Raw genomic sequence first — 15,935 nt, 5'->3', positions numbered from 1 at the left:
AATTGTATTCAATGATTTAATATATTGAGCAAATAGAATATGACTCGTTTATGATTCATTTACCTTTGATACCCTTTATTTTATGTTATCTTATACAATCTATTAAAATTCGATTACGAAGACTTAACCTTCGTAATCGTATTCTCATCAACCTTCGTCCAAGGTTCATTATCCTCAAGGGAATAATGCTTCGTGGACGAAGGACATTAACATTTAACATTTTATGTTGCCTTGTTCTTAATTCATAGCATTTGAGAACAAATCCCCAACAACCGGTATGCCTTTTGATCAATGGACTTACCTCCTTTGTTGAGGTCGGTGTGTCTGTTGGTTCCCATTGGAGTCTTTGCGGGCTTAGTGTCCTTCATTCCAAACCGCTTGATCAAGTCTTGCGTGTACTTCGTTTGGGAGATGAAGGTCCCATCCTTGAGTTGCTTCACTTGGAACCCAAGGAAGTAGCTTAACTCGCCCATCATCGACATCTCAAACTTTTGAGTCATCACCCTGCTAAACTCTTCACAAGACTTCTGGTTAGTAGAACCAAATATTATGTCATCGACATAAATTTGGCACACAAAAAGATCACCATCACAAGTCTTAGTAAAAAGAGTTGGATCGGCTTTCCCAACCTTGAAAGCATTAGCAATTAAAAAGTCTCCAAGGCATTCATACCATGCTCTTAGGGCTTGCTTAAGTCCATAGAGCGCCTTAGAGAGTTTACACACATGGTCGGGGTACCGTTCATCCTCGAAGCCAGGGGGTTGCTCCACGTACACCTCCTCCTTGATTGGCTCGTTGAGGAAAGCGCTCTTCACATCCATTTGGAACAACTTGAAAGAATGGTGAGTAGCATAGGCTAACAATATGCGAATTGACTCTAGCCTAGCCACAGGAGCAAAAGTCTCCTCAAAGTCCAAACCTGCGACTTGGGCATAACCTTTTGCCACAAGTCGTGCCTTGTTCCTTGTCACCACCCCGTGCTCGTCTTGTTTGTTGCGGAACACCCACTTGGTTCCCACAACGTTTTGCTTGGGACGAGGCACCAGTGTCCAAACTTCATTTCTTTTGAAGTTGTTGAGCTCCTCTTGCATGGCCAACACCTAGTCCGGATCTAGCAAGGCCTCTTCTACCCTGAAAGGCTCAATGGAAGAGACAAAGGAGTAATGCTCACAAAAATTAACTAATCTAGAACGAGTAGTTACTCCCTTGCTTATGTCACCCAAAATTTGGTCGACGGGATGATTCCTTTGAATCGTCGCTCGAACTTGGGTTGGAGGTGCCGGTTGTGCTTCTTCCTCCATTACATGATCATCTTATGCTCCCCCTTGATCACACGTCTCTTCTTGATGAACCTGTTCATCACCTTGAGTTGGGGGATGCACCGTTGTTGAGGAAGAAGGTTGATCTTGCTCCTTTTGTTCCAGTGGCCTCACATCTCCAATCGCCATGGTGCGCATTGCGGCCGTTGGAACATCTTCATCTACATCATCAAGATCAACAACTTGCTTTCTTGGAGAGCCATTAGTCTCATCAAATACAACGTCGCTAGAGACTTCAACCAAACCCGATGATTTGTTGAAGACCCTATACGCCTTTGTATTTGAGTCATAACCTAACAAAAACCCTTCTACAGCTTTGGGAGCAAACTTAGAATTCCTACCTTTCTTCACTAGAATGTAACATTTGCTCCCAAATACACGAAAGTAAGACACATTGGGTTTGTTACCGGTTAGAAGCTCATATGTCGTCTTCTTGAGGAGGCGATGAAGGTAGACCCGGTTTATTGCGTGGTAGGCCGTGCTCACGGCTTCCATCCAAAACCGTTCGGGCGTCTTGAATTCACCAAGCATCATCCTCGCCATGTCTAGTAGCGTCCTGTTCTTCCTCTCTACCACACCATTTTGTTGTGGTGTGTAGGGAGCGGAGAACTCGTGCTTGATTCCTTCCTCCTCAAGATACTCCTCCACTTGAAGGTTCTTGAACTCAGACCCATTGTCGCTCCTTATCTTCTTCACTTTGAGCTCAAACTCGTTTTGGGCTCTCCTTAGGAAGCGCTTGAGGGTCCCTTGGGTTTCAGATTTATCCTGCAAAAAGAATACCCAAGTGAAGCGGGAAAAATCATCAACTATAACAAGACCATACTTACTTCCTCCTATGCTTAGATAGGCGACGGGTCCGAAGAGGTCCATATGAAGTAACTCCAGGGGTCTTGATGTTGTCATCACATTCTTGGCATGATGAGAACTTCCCACTTGTTTACCTGCTTGACAAGCTGCACAAGGTCTATCTTTTTCGAAAGTTACATTAGTTAGACCTATCACGTGTTCTCCCTTTAGAAGCTTGTGAATGTTCTTCATCCCCACATGTGCTAAACGGCGATGCCACAGACAGCCCATGCTAGTCTTAGCAATTAAGCATGCATCTAGACCGGCCTCCTCTTTTGCAAAATCAACTAAATAAAGTTTGTCGTCTAGTGCACCCTTAAAAGCTAATGAACCATCACTTCTTCTAAAGACAGACACATCTACATTTGTGAATAAACAGTTATATCCCATATTACAAAGTTGACTCACAGACAACAAGTTATATCCAAGCGACTCAACTAAGAACACATTAGAAATAGAGTGCTCGGATGAAATAGCATTTTTTCCTAACCCTTTCACCTTGCCTTGGTTCCCATCACCGAATATGATTGAATCTTGGGGATCCTTGTTCTTGACGTAGGAAGAGAACATCCTCTTTTCCCCCGTCATGTGGTTTGTGCATCCGCTGTCGATAATCCAGCTTGAGCCCCCAGATGCATAAACCTGCAAGGCAAATTTAGGCTTGGGTCTTAGGTACCCAACTCATGTTGGGTCCTACAAGGTTAGTTACAATAGTCTTAGGGACCCAAATGCAAGTCTTGTCTCCCTTACATTTGGCCTCTAATTTCCTAGCAATTACCTTCTTATCCTTTCTACAAATAGCAAAGGAAGCATTGCAAGCGTAATAAATTGTAGAAGGTTCATTCATTACTTTCCTAGGAGCATGAACAAAATTTCTTCTAGGCACATGATGAACAACATTTTTCCTAGCCACATTTCTATCATGCATAATAGAAGAACTAGAAGCAATCATGGCATGAGAATCAAAAGCATCATAACTTCTATAAACATTCCTAGAATGTCTCCTATCATGATACATGAAAGCATGGTTCCTTTGAGCACTACTAGCCATAGGGGCCTTCCCTTTCTCCTTGGCGGAGATGGAAGCCTTATGGCTTGTTAAGTTCTTGACTTCCCTCTTGAAGCCAAGACCATCCTTAATTGAGGGGTGTCTACCAATCGTGTAGGCATCCCTTGCAAATTTCAGTTTGTCAAATTCACTCTTGCTAGTCTTAAGTTGGGCATTAAGACTAGCCACTTCATCATTCAATTTAGAAATTGAAACTAGGTGTTCACAACAAGCATCAACATTGAAATCTTTACACCTATTGCAAACTACAACATGTTCTACGCAAGATGTTGATTTATTAGCTATTTCTAACTTAGCACTCAAATCATCATTTATGCTCTTTAAGCTAGAAATAGAGTCATGACATGTAGACAAATTCACAAGAAAGCATTTCATTCCTTTTTATTTCTAAAGCAAGGGATTTTTGTGCCTCTACAAACTTATCATGTTCTTCATACAAAAGATCCTCTTGCTTTTCTAATAACCTATTTTTATCATTCAAGGCATCAATTAATTCATTAATTTTATCAACCTTAGTTCTATCTAGGCCCTTGAATAAACATGAATAGTCTATTTCATCATCGCTAGATTCTTCATCACTTGAGGAAGCGTAAGTACTAGTATCATGAGTGCTTACCTTCTTTTTCCTTGCCATGAGGCAGGTGTGATGCTCGTTGGGGAAGAGGGCCGACTTGTTGAAGGCGGTGGCGGCGAGTCCTTCGTTATCGGAGTCGGACGACGAACAATCCGAGTCCCACTCCTTTCCAAGGTGTGCCTCGCCCTTAGCCTTCTTGTAAGCCCTCTTCTTTTCCCTCTTGCTCCCTTGTTCCTGGTCACTATCATTATCGGGACAATTAGCGATAAAATGACCAATCTTACCACACTTGAAGCATGAGCACTTCCCCTTTGTCTTAGTCTTGTTGGGATGCTCCTTGCGACCCCTTAGCGCCGTCTTGAAGCGCTTGATGATGAGGGCCATTTCTTCATCATTAAGTCTGGCCGCCTCAATTTGTGCCACCTTGCTAGGTAGCGCCTCTTTGCTTCTCGTTGCTTTGAGAGCAATGGTTTGACGCTCTTGGATTGGGCCATTCAACGCATCATCAACGTATCTTGCCTCCTTGATCATCATCCGCCCGCTTACAAACTTTCCAAGTATCTCTTCGGGCGTCATCTTGGTGTACCTAGGATTCTCACGAATATTGTTCACAAGATGTGGATCAAGGACAGTAAAAGACCTTAGCATTAGGCGGACGACGTCGTGGTCCGTCCATCGCGTGCTTCCATAGCTCCTTATTTTGTTGACGAGGGTCTTGAGCCGGTTGTATGTTTGGGTTGGCTCCTCGCCCCTGATCATTGCGAATCTCCCAAGTTCGCCCTCCACCAACTCCATCTTGGTGAGCATGGTGACGTCGTTCCCCTCATGTGAGATCTTGAGGGTGTCCCAAATCTTCTTGGCGTTATCCAAGCCGCTCACCTTATGGTATTCATCCCTGCACAAAGATGCTAGAAGAACAGTAGTAGCTTGTGCATTTTTGTGAATTTGCTCATTGATAAATGTGGGACTATCAGTACTATCAAATTGCATTCCACTCTCTACTATCTCCCATATGCTTCGATGGAGAGAGAACAAGTGACTACGCATTTTGTGATTCCAAAATCCGTAGTCCTCTCCATTAAAGTGAGGAGGTTTACCAAGTGGAATGGAGAGTAAATGAGCATTTGTATTTTGCGGAATACGAGAATAATCAAAAGAAAAGTTTGAATTGACCGTTTTCTTTTTCTCGTAGTTGTCGTCGTCCTTTTGGGAAGAAGAGGACTCGTCGCTGTCGTCGTAGTAGACGATCTCCTTGATGCGCCTTGTTTTCTTCTTCTTCCCGTCTTTTCTTTTGTGGCTTGAGCCCGAGTCAGTAGGCTTGTCATCTTTTGGATCATTGACGAAGGACTCCTTCTCTTTATCATTGACCACCATCCCCTTGCCCCTAGGATCCATCTCTTCGGGCGATTAGTCCCTTTCTTGAAGAGAACGGCTCTGATACCAATTGAGAGCACCTAGAGGGGGGGTGGATAGGTGATCCTGTAAACTTAAAGCTTAACACCACAAACTTGATTAAGAGTTAGAACAATGAAATCAAGTGAGTAGAGAGGAGAGCTCTTGTGAAGCACAATAGACACAATAAGGACAAGCACAAGAGACACGAGGATTTATCCCGTGGTTCGGCCAAGTACAAAACTTGCCTACTCCACGTTGTGGCGTCCCAACGGACGAGAGTTGCACTCAACTCCTCTCAAGTGATCCAATGATCAACTTGAATACCACGGTGTTCTTCTTTACTTTACTCTTTCCCGTTTGCGAGGAATCTCCACAAATTGGAGTCTCTCGCCCTTACAATGAGAATCACAATGAAGCACTAGAGTAAGGAAGAGAAGCAACACACTCAAATCCACAGCAAATACGCACACACAAGATCAAGACTTGAGCTCAAAAGAGTATCACAAGGTTCTCACTAGAACAGAGCTCAAACCACTAAGAATGTCGAACAAGTGCGCAAGAATGAAGTGTGAATGATCAACAATGCTCAAAGGTTGCTTGGTATTCTCCTCCATGCGCCTAGGGGTCCCTTTTATAGCCCCAAGGCAGCTAGGAGCCGTTGAGAGCATTCCAGGAAGGTAATTCTTGCCTTCTGTCGCCTGGCGCACCGGACAGTCCGGTGCACCACCGGACACTGTCCGGTGCGGATTTCTTTCCTTCTTTGGCGAAGCCGACCGTTGACGCTTTGGATCCGTTGGCGCACCAGACACTGTCCGGTGCACACCGGACAGTCCGGTGCCCCTTCTGACCGTTGGCTCTTGCCACGCGTCGCGCGCGGATTATGCGGCCGACCGTTGGCCCGGCCGACTGTTGGCTCACCGGACAGTCTGGTGCACCACCGGACAGTCCGGTGATTTATAGTCGTACGCCGTTAATTGCTTCCCGAGAGCAGCCAGTTGACAGACGCCGGCCTGGCGCACCGGACAGTCCGGTGCACCCAGACCGAGCTGTCTTTGGCTGAACAAAGCCATCTTCTTTTCCAACTTGATTTCTCCTGTTTCCAGCTCTTAGACACAATACATTAGTCTTCAAAACAATGTACTAAGTCTTAGAAACATACCTTTTTACTTGATTTGCACTTTGTCCATCACTTTGCATAAGTCCACTTGCTTTGGCACTCAATCACCAAAATACTTAGAAATGGCCAAGGGCACATTTCCCTTTCAGTAGGTTGTTTAGTTCAGCATCACTTGGCCACCATTTGTTTTGGCTAGGGTTTTAGCACTCATATTTCCCATCTCTAGACGACTCTAGTTCTTAGCCAAGGATCCATAGTGATTTTGTACTTCGACTGTGTTTGTTCTCTTCAAGTTTAATCCGAGGAAGGGTCACCAATTCGGCCCACAGGTTTTTGATCACTTCTCGGTTTCAGTTTTGTACCCTTGCTAGAATTTCTGAATTTTAGTGCTCTTAGTTTCTCCCTCCCATTCTCTTGTGGTTTTCTGGAGAAACTTTGAGTCCTTTTGGTATGGGTTTTGTTTGGATTTGATTTGTGGAGAACTAATCTCTTTAGATCACTGTGTACAATCATACGATGCATTTCTTGGTTGTGGTCCAAGCTAATTTCTATTTGAAATCGTTTTGAGAAAACCCCAACAAAACCCCATCACTCTCGGGATTTCTGATCTATGATTTGATTTCTTGTTTGTTTGGGTTAATACTTCACTAGAAAACTTCTTTTACTCCGCACAAACTGTCTGTCAAATTTGAGATCGTTCTGGACAATTTTTCTAGCCCGGCGCTGTCGGACCTCAAACTAGCACTACCGCTCTGGCTTCCTTGTGATTTTGACTCTGATGTTTTCCTATAAGTTGGGTCTACTATTCTTAGGGGTTTTGGTGTATACAAACGACACTGGTTTGTGTGACACCCTGATCTGTTGCTTTTGTCCCTAGAGGGCTTTCGGCTTGAACTTTGCAATCAAAGTCACGTACTCGCAGGACGAGAGTTTTTACTGGCTCCCATTCACCCCCATCTAAACGCATCACCGGTCCTATAGAATTCCTCCCTTCTTCACCCTTTTATGGTATCTCTTTTTTCTCTACCCTAGCTCGAGCAAGGAACAACCATTAGTAGTTGGGGTGTAAGGGTCCGACTTAGGGTGAACTGTTAATATCTTGATTGGCCTCTCAAGTCTTCCTATAAAACATGGCATAAATGTTGGTTCTGTATATAGAACCATGCCCCTAGGTTGCCCAAGTTCCTAGACAAATGTGCAATCCCTTCTTTGGATTGGACAAGTGACCTAGCACCCACCCATATCGATGTTGTGATGAGTGCTATGACAAAAAATCAATAATTGAAGATGTGACCAATAATTTGATTCAACAATATGTCCCTGAAAGTCGCCTAGAGGGGGGTGGATAGGCAGAAACTGAAATTTATAACTTTAAACACAACTACAAATCGGGGTTAGCGTTAGAAATAAAACCGAGTCCAAAAGAGAGGGTGAAAAAAAATCAACCAAGAAATAAAGCGAGTGACACGATGATTTGTTTCACCGAGGTTCGGTTCTTGCAAACCTAGTCCCCGTTGAGGTGGTCACAAAGACCGGGTCTCTTTCAACCCTTTCCCTCTCTCAAGCGGTCACCTAGACCGAGTGAGCTTTCTCCTTAATCAAACGGGTCACTTAGACCCCTCACAAGGACCACCACAACTTGGTGTCTCTTGCTTTGATTACAAGTGTCTTGAGAACAAGAAAGAGGAAGAAGAAAGTGATCCAAGAACAAGAGCTCAAAGAACACGAGTAAAACTCTCTCTCTAGTCACTATTTGTTTGGAGTGGACTTGGGACCTGGAGAGGCTCTGATTCTATTGAATTGTGTCTTGTATTGATTGCACTAGCTCTTGTATTGAATGAGATGTCGGAAAAACTTGGATGCTTAAAGTGGTGGTGGTTGGGAGGTATTTATAGCCCCAACCACCAAACCAACCGTTGGGGAGGCTGTCTGTCGATGGGCGCACCGGACAGTCCGGTGCGCCACCAGACACTATCCGGTGCGCCAGCCACATCACCCAACCGTTAGGGTCCTAACGGTTTCGACCATTGGACCTCTGACATCTTGGGGCACCGGACAGTCCGGTGCCGCACCGGATAGGCACTGTTCACTGTCCGGTGCGCCTTCTGGCGCTGCTCTGACTCTACGTGAACTGTCTACGCATTGTTCACGTTTGCAGGCGACCGTTGAAGTCGACCGTTGCGCTTCTTAGCCGCTGCTCCGCTGGCACACCAGACAGTCCGGTGAATTATAGCGGAGCGGCTCTCCAGAAACCCGAAGATGAAGAGTTCAGCCTGTACGGTCCGTGGGGCAATGGACATTGTCCGGTGGTGCACCAGACACTGTGCAGTGGCATGCCGGACAGTCCGGTGCGCCAGACCAGGGTTCTCTTTAGTTTCTTTTGCTCCTTTCTTTTGAACCCTAACTTAGATCTTTTTATTGGTTTGTGTTGAACCTTTGGCACCTGTAGAATATATAATCTAGAGCAAACTAGTTAGTCCAATTGTTTGTGTTGGGCAATTCCACCAAAATCATTTAGGAAAAGGTTTGACCCTATTTCCCTTTCAATCTCCACCTTTTTGGTGATTGATGCCAACACAAACCAAAGCAAATATATGAGTGTAGAATTGAACTAGTTTGCCTAAGGCAAGTGCAAAGGTTGCTTGGAATTAAACCAATTTATACTTTTATTAGATATGCATGGATTGCTTTCTTTCTTTTAACATTTTGGACCACGCTTGCACCACTTGTTTTGTTTTTGCAAATTCTTTTGGAAAATCTTTTCAAAGTCTTTTTGCAAATTGTCAAAGGTATATGAATAAGATTGTGAGAAGCATTTTCAAGATTTGAAATTTTCTCCCCCTGTTTCAAATGCTTTTCCTTTGACTTTAACAAAACTCCCCTGAATGAAATTCTCCTCTTAGTGTTCAAGAGGGTTTTACCAATTGAAAGAAGATCAAATACTTTAGATACCAATTTGAAATATGTGTATTAAAAATTTTCATCATAAGATGGCAATTGAAAACTTTTTAAAAAAACTTTGAAATTGGTGGTGGTGCGGTTCTTTTGCTTTGGGCTTATATTTCTCCCCCTTTGGCATTAATCGCCAAAAACGGAGTCTTTTGAGAGCCCTTTTTACTTTCTCCTCATTGGTACTAGTAATAAGAGTGAAGATTATACCAAAGTGGAGAGCGGTACGAAGTGACGGCGAAGGGTAAACAATACCGATAGAGTGAAGTGGAAGCCTTGTCTTTGCCGAAGACTCCATTTCCCTTTCAATCTACGACTTAGCATAGGAATACACTTGAAAACACATTAGTCGTAGACATACAAGAGATATGATCAAAGGTACATAAATGAGCTATGTGTGCAAAGTGTCAATCAAATTTCCGAGAATCAATAATGTTTAGCTCATTCCTAAGTTTGGTAAAGGTTTTCTCATCTAATGGTTTGGTAAAGATATCAGCTAATTGTTCTTTGGTGCTAACATAGCAATCTCGATATCCCCCATTTGTTGGTGATCCCTCAAAAAGTGATACCGAATGGCTATGTGCTTAGTGCGGCTGTGTTCAACGGAATTATCCGCCATGCGGATTGCACTCTCATTATCACATAGGAGAGGGACTTTGCTCAATTTGTAGCCATAGTCCCTAAGGGTTTGCCTCATCCAAAGCAATTGCACGCAACAATGGCCTGCGGCAATGTACTCGGCTTCGGCGTTAGAAAGAGTTACTGAGTTCTGTTTCTTTGAAGCCCAAGACACCAGGGATCTTCCGAAAAACTGACAAGTCCCTGATGTGCTCTTCCTATCAATTTTACACCCTGCCCAATCAGCATCTGAATATCCTATTAAATCAAAAGTAGATCTCTTAGGGTACCATAGACCAAACTTAGGTGTATGAACTAAATATCTCATGATCCTTTTCATGGCCCTAAGGTGAACTTCCTTAGGATCGGCTTGGAACCTTGCACACATGCATACGAAAAGCATAATATCCGGTCGAGATGCACATAAGTAGAGTAAAGATCCTATCATTGACCGGTATACCTTTTGATCTACGGATTTACCTCCCGTGTCGAGGTCGAGATGCCCATTGGTTCCCATGGGTGTCTTGATGGGTTTGGCATCCTTCATTCCAAACTTGGTGAGTATATCTTGAATGTACTTAGTTTGGCTGATGAAGGTGCCCTCTTGGAGTTGCTTCACTTGAAATCCTAAGAAATACTTCAACTCCCTCATCATAGACATCTCGAATTTTTGAATCATTATCCTACTAAACTCTTCACAAGTAGATTTGTTAGTAGACCCAAATATGATATCATCAACATAAATTTGGCATGCAAACAAATCATTTGCAATGGTTTTAGTAAAGAGTGTAGGATCGGCTTTACCGACTTTGAAGCCATTATTGATAAGGAAATCTCTTAGACATTCATACCATGCTCTTGGGCTTGCTTGAGCCCATAAAGCGCATTTGAGAGTTTATACACATGGTCAGGGTACTCACTATCTTCAAAGCCGGGAGGTTGCTCAACATAGACCTCTTCCTTGATTGGTCCATTGAGGAAGGCACTTTTCACTTCTATTTGGTAAAGCTTAAAGTCATGGTAAGTAGCATAGGCAAGTAATATGCGAATTGATTCAAGCCTAGCTACGGGTGCATAGGTTTCATCAAAATCCAAACCTTCGACTTGTGAATATCCTTTGGCTACAAGTCGGGCTTTGTTCCTTGTCACCACACCATGCTCATCTTGCTTGTTACGGAATACCCACTTGGTTCCTACAACATTTTGGTTAGGACGTGGAACAAGATGTCATACCTCATTCCTTGTGAAGTTGTTGAGCTCCTCTTGCATTGCCAACACCCAATCTGAATCCCTTAATGCGTCTTCCACCCTGTATGGCTCAATAGAAGACACAAAAGGGTAATGTTCACAGAAATGAGCGACACAAGATCGAGTTGTTACCCCCTTATGAATATTGCCGAGGATGGAGTTCACGGGGTGATCTCTTTGAATCGCTTGATGGACTCTTGGGTGTGGCGGTCTTTGACCCCGTTCTTCTTGATCATCTTCCTTGTCTTGATTATTGTCATCTCCCCCTTGATCATTGTTCTCCTCTCGAGGTGGCTCATCTTCTTGATCTTCTTCTCCATTCTCTTAAGCCTGATCCTCATTTTGGGTTGGTGGAGATGCTTGATTGGAAGATGACGGTTGATCTTGTGCTTGTGGAGGCTCTTCGGATTCCTTAGGACACACATCTCCAATGGACATGTTCCTTAGCGCGACGCACAGAGCCTCTTCATCATCTAGCTCATCAAGATCAACTTGCTCTACTTGAGAGCCATTAGTCTCATCAAACACAATGTCACAAGAAACCTCAACTAATCCAGTGGATTTGTTGAAGACTCTATATGCCCTTGTGTTTGAGTCATAACCAAGTAAAAAGCCTTCTATAGCCTTAGGAGCAAATTTAGATTTTCTACCTCTTTTAACAAGAATAAAACATTTGCTACCAAAGACTCTAAAATATGAAACATTGGGCTTTTTACCGGTAAGGAGTCCATAAGATGTCTTCTTGAGGATTCAGAGAAGGTAGAGTCGGTTGATTGAGTAGCAGGCGGTGTTAATCGCCTCAGCCCAAAACCGGTCCGGAGTCTTGTACTCATCAAGCATGGTCCTCGCCATGTCAAGTAGAGTTATATTCTTCCTCTCCACTACACCATTTTGTTGAGGTGTGTAGGGAGAAGAGAACTCATGCTTGATGCCCTCATCCTCAAGAAAACCTTCAATTTGAGAGTTCTTGAACTCCGTCCCGTTGTCACTTCTTATTTTATTGATCCTTAATCCTAACTCATTTTGAGCCCGTCTCAAGAATCCTTTTAAAGTCTCTTGGGTTTGAGATTTTTCCTGCAAAAAGAACACCCAAGTGAAGCGAGAATAGTCATCCACAATTACAAGACAATACTTACTCCCGCCGATGCTTATGTAAGCGATCGGGCCGAATAAATCCATGTGGAGTAGCTCAAGCGGCCTGTCAGTCATCATGATGTTCTTGTGTGGATGGTGAGCACCAACTTGCTTTCCTACTTGACATGCGCTATAGACCCTGTCTTTCTCAAAATGAACATTGGTTAGTCCCAAAATGTGTTCTCCCTTTAGAAGCTTGTGAAGATTCTTCATCCCAACATGGGCTAATCGGTGATTCCAGAGCCAACCCATATTAGTCTTAGCAATTAAGCAAGTATCGAGTTCAGCTCTATTAAAATCAACTAAGTATAGCTAACCCTTTAATACTCCCTTAAATGCTATTGAATCATCACTTCTTCTAAAGACAGTAACACCTATATCCGTAAAAAGACAGTTGTAACCCATTTTGCATAATTGAGAAACAGAAAGCAAATTGTAATCTAAAGAATCTACAAGAAAAACATTGGAAATAGAATGGTCAGGTGATATAGCAATTTTACCAAGTTCTTTGACCAAACCTTGATTTCCATCCCCGAATGTGATAGCTCTTTGGTGATCTTCGCTTTTCTCGTAGGAGGAGAACATCCTTTTCTCCCCTGTCATGTGGTTTGTGCATCCGCTATCAATGATCCAACTTGAGCCCCCGAATGCATAAACCTACAAAACAAGTTTAGGCCTTGTTCTTAGGTACCTAAACGGTCTTGGGTCCTTTCACATTAGAAACAAGCACCTTGGGTACCCAAACACAAGTCTTGGAGCCCTTGTGTTTGCCCCCAACATATTTGGCAACTATTTTGCCTGATTTGTTAGTTAAAACATAAGATGCATCAAAAGTCTTAAATGAAACATTAGGTTCATTTGATACAGTAGGAGTTTTCTTTTTAGGCATTTTAACATGGGTGGAATGCCTAGAACTAGATGTCTCATTCTTATACCTAAAAGCATGATGAGAACCAAAATGAGACTTCCTAGAATGAATTCTCCTAATTTTATGCTCGGGATAACCAGCAGAATATAAAATATAGCCCTCGTTATCCTGAGTCATGGGAGCCTTACCCTTAACAAAATTAGACAATTTTTGGGGGGCATTAAGCTTGACATTGCTTCCATGTTGGAAACCAATGCCATCCTTAATTCTAGGGCGTCTCCCATTATAGAGCATGCTTCTAGCAAATTTGAATTTTCCATTTTCTATCTCATGCTCATTGACTTTAGCAGTAAGTTGAGCTATGTGATCATTTTGCTATTTAATTAAAGCTAGGTGATCATGGATATCATCAACATTAACATATCTACATCTAGTGCAAATAGAAATATGTTCAACAATAGAAGTAGAGGGTTTGCATGATCTTAATTCCTCTATCTTAGCATATAAAGTAGCATTCTCATTTCTAAGACAGGCAATAGAATCATTGCAAACATTCAAATCCTTAGCCTTAGCAATTAATTTATCATTCTCAATCTTAAGGCTAGAAATTGATTCATTCCATTTGTCAATCTTAGCAATTAAACTAGCATTATCATTTTTAAGATTGGCAATTGAGTCATCACAAACATTTTTCTTTTTAACCTTAGCGATCAAATTAGCATTTTCAATTCTAAGGTTGGAGATAGTGTCATGGCAAATGTTAAGCTCACTAGTTAATTTTTCACATTTCTCTATTTCCTGAGCATAAGCATTTTTCCCCTTAACATGCCTTTTGTTTTCCTTAATAAGAAATTCCTCTTGGCTGTCCAAGAGTTCATCCTTCTCATGAATAGCACTTATTAATTCATTTAGTTTTTCCTTTTGTTGCATGTTAAGGTTGGAAAAAGACTAAGCAAATTATCCTCATCTTCACTAGAGCTACCCTCATCACTAGATGTTGTATATTTAGTGGAGGCTCTAGATTTTACCTTCTTTTTGTCGTCCTTTGCCATGAGGCACTTGTGGCCGACGTTGGGGAAGAGGAGGCCCTTGTTGACGGCGATGTTGGCGGCGTCCTCGTCGGAGGAGGAGTCGGTGGAGCTCTCATCGGAGTCCCATTCCCGACATACATGGGCATCGCCGCCCTTCTTCTTGTAGTATCTTTTCTTTTCCTTCCTCTTTCCCTTCTTATCGTCGCCCCTGTCACTATCACTAAATAATAGACATTTAGCAATAAAATGACCGGGCTTACCACATTTGTAGCATACTTTCTTGGAGCGGGGTTTGTAATACTTCCCCCTCCTTTGTTTGAGGATTTGGCGGAAGCTCTTGATGATGAGCGCCATTTCCTCGTTGTCGAGCTTGGAGGCGTCGATGGGGAGCCTACTTGATGTAGACTCTTATTTCTTTTCTTCCGTCGCTTTGAATGCGACGGGTTGCACCTCGGGAGTGGAGGTGCCACCTTGCTCGATGATTTGTTTAGAGCCTTTGATCATCAACTCAAAGCTCACAAACTTTCCTATAACTTCCTCGGGAGACATTAGCTTATATCTAGGATCACCATGAATTAATTGAACTTGTGTAGGATTACGAAAAACAAGTGATCTTAGAATAACCTTGACCATTTCATGGTCATCCCATTTGGTGCTCCCGAGGTTGCGCACTTGGTTGACCAAGGTCTTGAGCCGGTTGTACATGGTTTGTGGCTCCTCTCCTTGGTTGAGGATGAATCGACCAAGCTCCCCCTCGATCGTCTCCCGCTTGGTGATTTTGGTCACCTCATCCCCTTCATGCGCGGTATTTAGCACATCCCAAATCTCCTTGACACTTTTTAGCCCTTGCACCTTGTTATTATGGATGAAAACGGTTTCGGATTTTTTCGGAATTTTGGAAATCGATTTCGAATTTTTTCTATCGGATTCACCGGTAACGGTATTTTTCAAAAACGAAATCGGTTTTCGGAATTTTCTATCGGAATCGGCATGGTGTTTTACCGACCGTTTCCTTCGGTTACCGGTTTTGTCGGAAATTACCGGATTTGTGTCTCGGAATTTTCCAGAACTGTGTCTCGGAATTTTTCGGAATTGTGTCTAGGAATTTTTCGGAATTTTCCAGCATGTGATTTTTCGCATCGCCTGTACGTCTCTAGATAAGGATTACTTTTTTTGTATTTTTTGGATGCCTTAAGATTTTTTTTGGGATACATGATGTTGGAAGGCAGTTGAGATTAACGATTTGGTCTTTTCCACACACTAGGTTTTATGGTTTTCCTGTGAGGTTGTGAAAAACTCTTTATGTGAGAAAAAAATTATTTCATAAGTAAGCATGCCATGTCTGCTAGATCGAATGGATATTCTGAATTGTGAACTTTAAGTCGATGAACTTGTCATCTTTATGAACTTGTTATACTGTGAACTTGTTATATTGTGAACTTGTGATCTTTGTAAACTTTTTATATTATAAATATGTGATCCTTGTGAACTTGTTATATCATGAATTGTGAACTTGTGGTCTTTGTGATTTTTTGTCAACTTTGTTGTATTGTGAAGTTTGATATGTTTACCGATCGTATTTTAGATTTAGACTGTTACCGGGGTATTTTCCGCACCAAACTTTTGTTTTCGATGCTTCTGAAATACCGATATCGTTTCCGTTTCCGGAGTTACCGTTTTCGATTTTGTTTCCGATAAAAATTATGAAAACGGTAATGGTTTTAGTGTTTACCGACCATTTCCGACCGTTTTCATCCCTACTTGTTA

Source organism: Zea mays, chromosome 5 (assembly GCF_902167145.1).
Source record: "Zea mays cultivar B73 chromosome 5, Zm-B73-REFERENCE-NAM-5.0, whole genome shotgun sequence".
Taxonomy (NCBI): Eukaryota; Viridiplantae; Streptophyta; class Magnoliopsida; order Poales; family Poaceae; genus Zea; species Zea mays.
The sequence above is the reverse complement of the archived record's forward strand: the minus strand, read 5'-3'. Positions refer to the sequence as shown.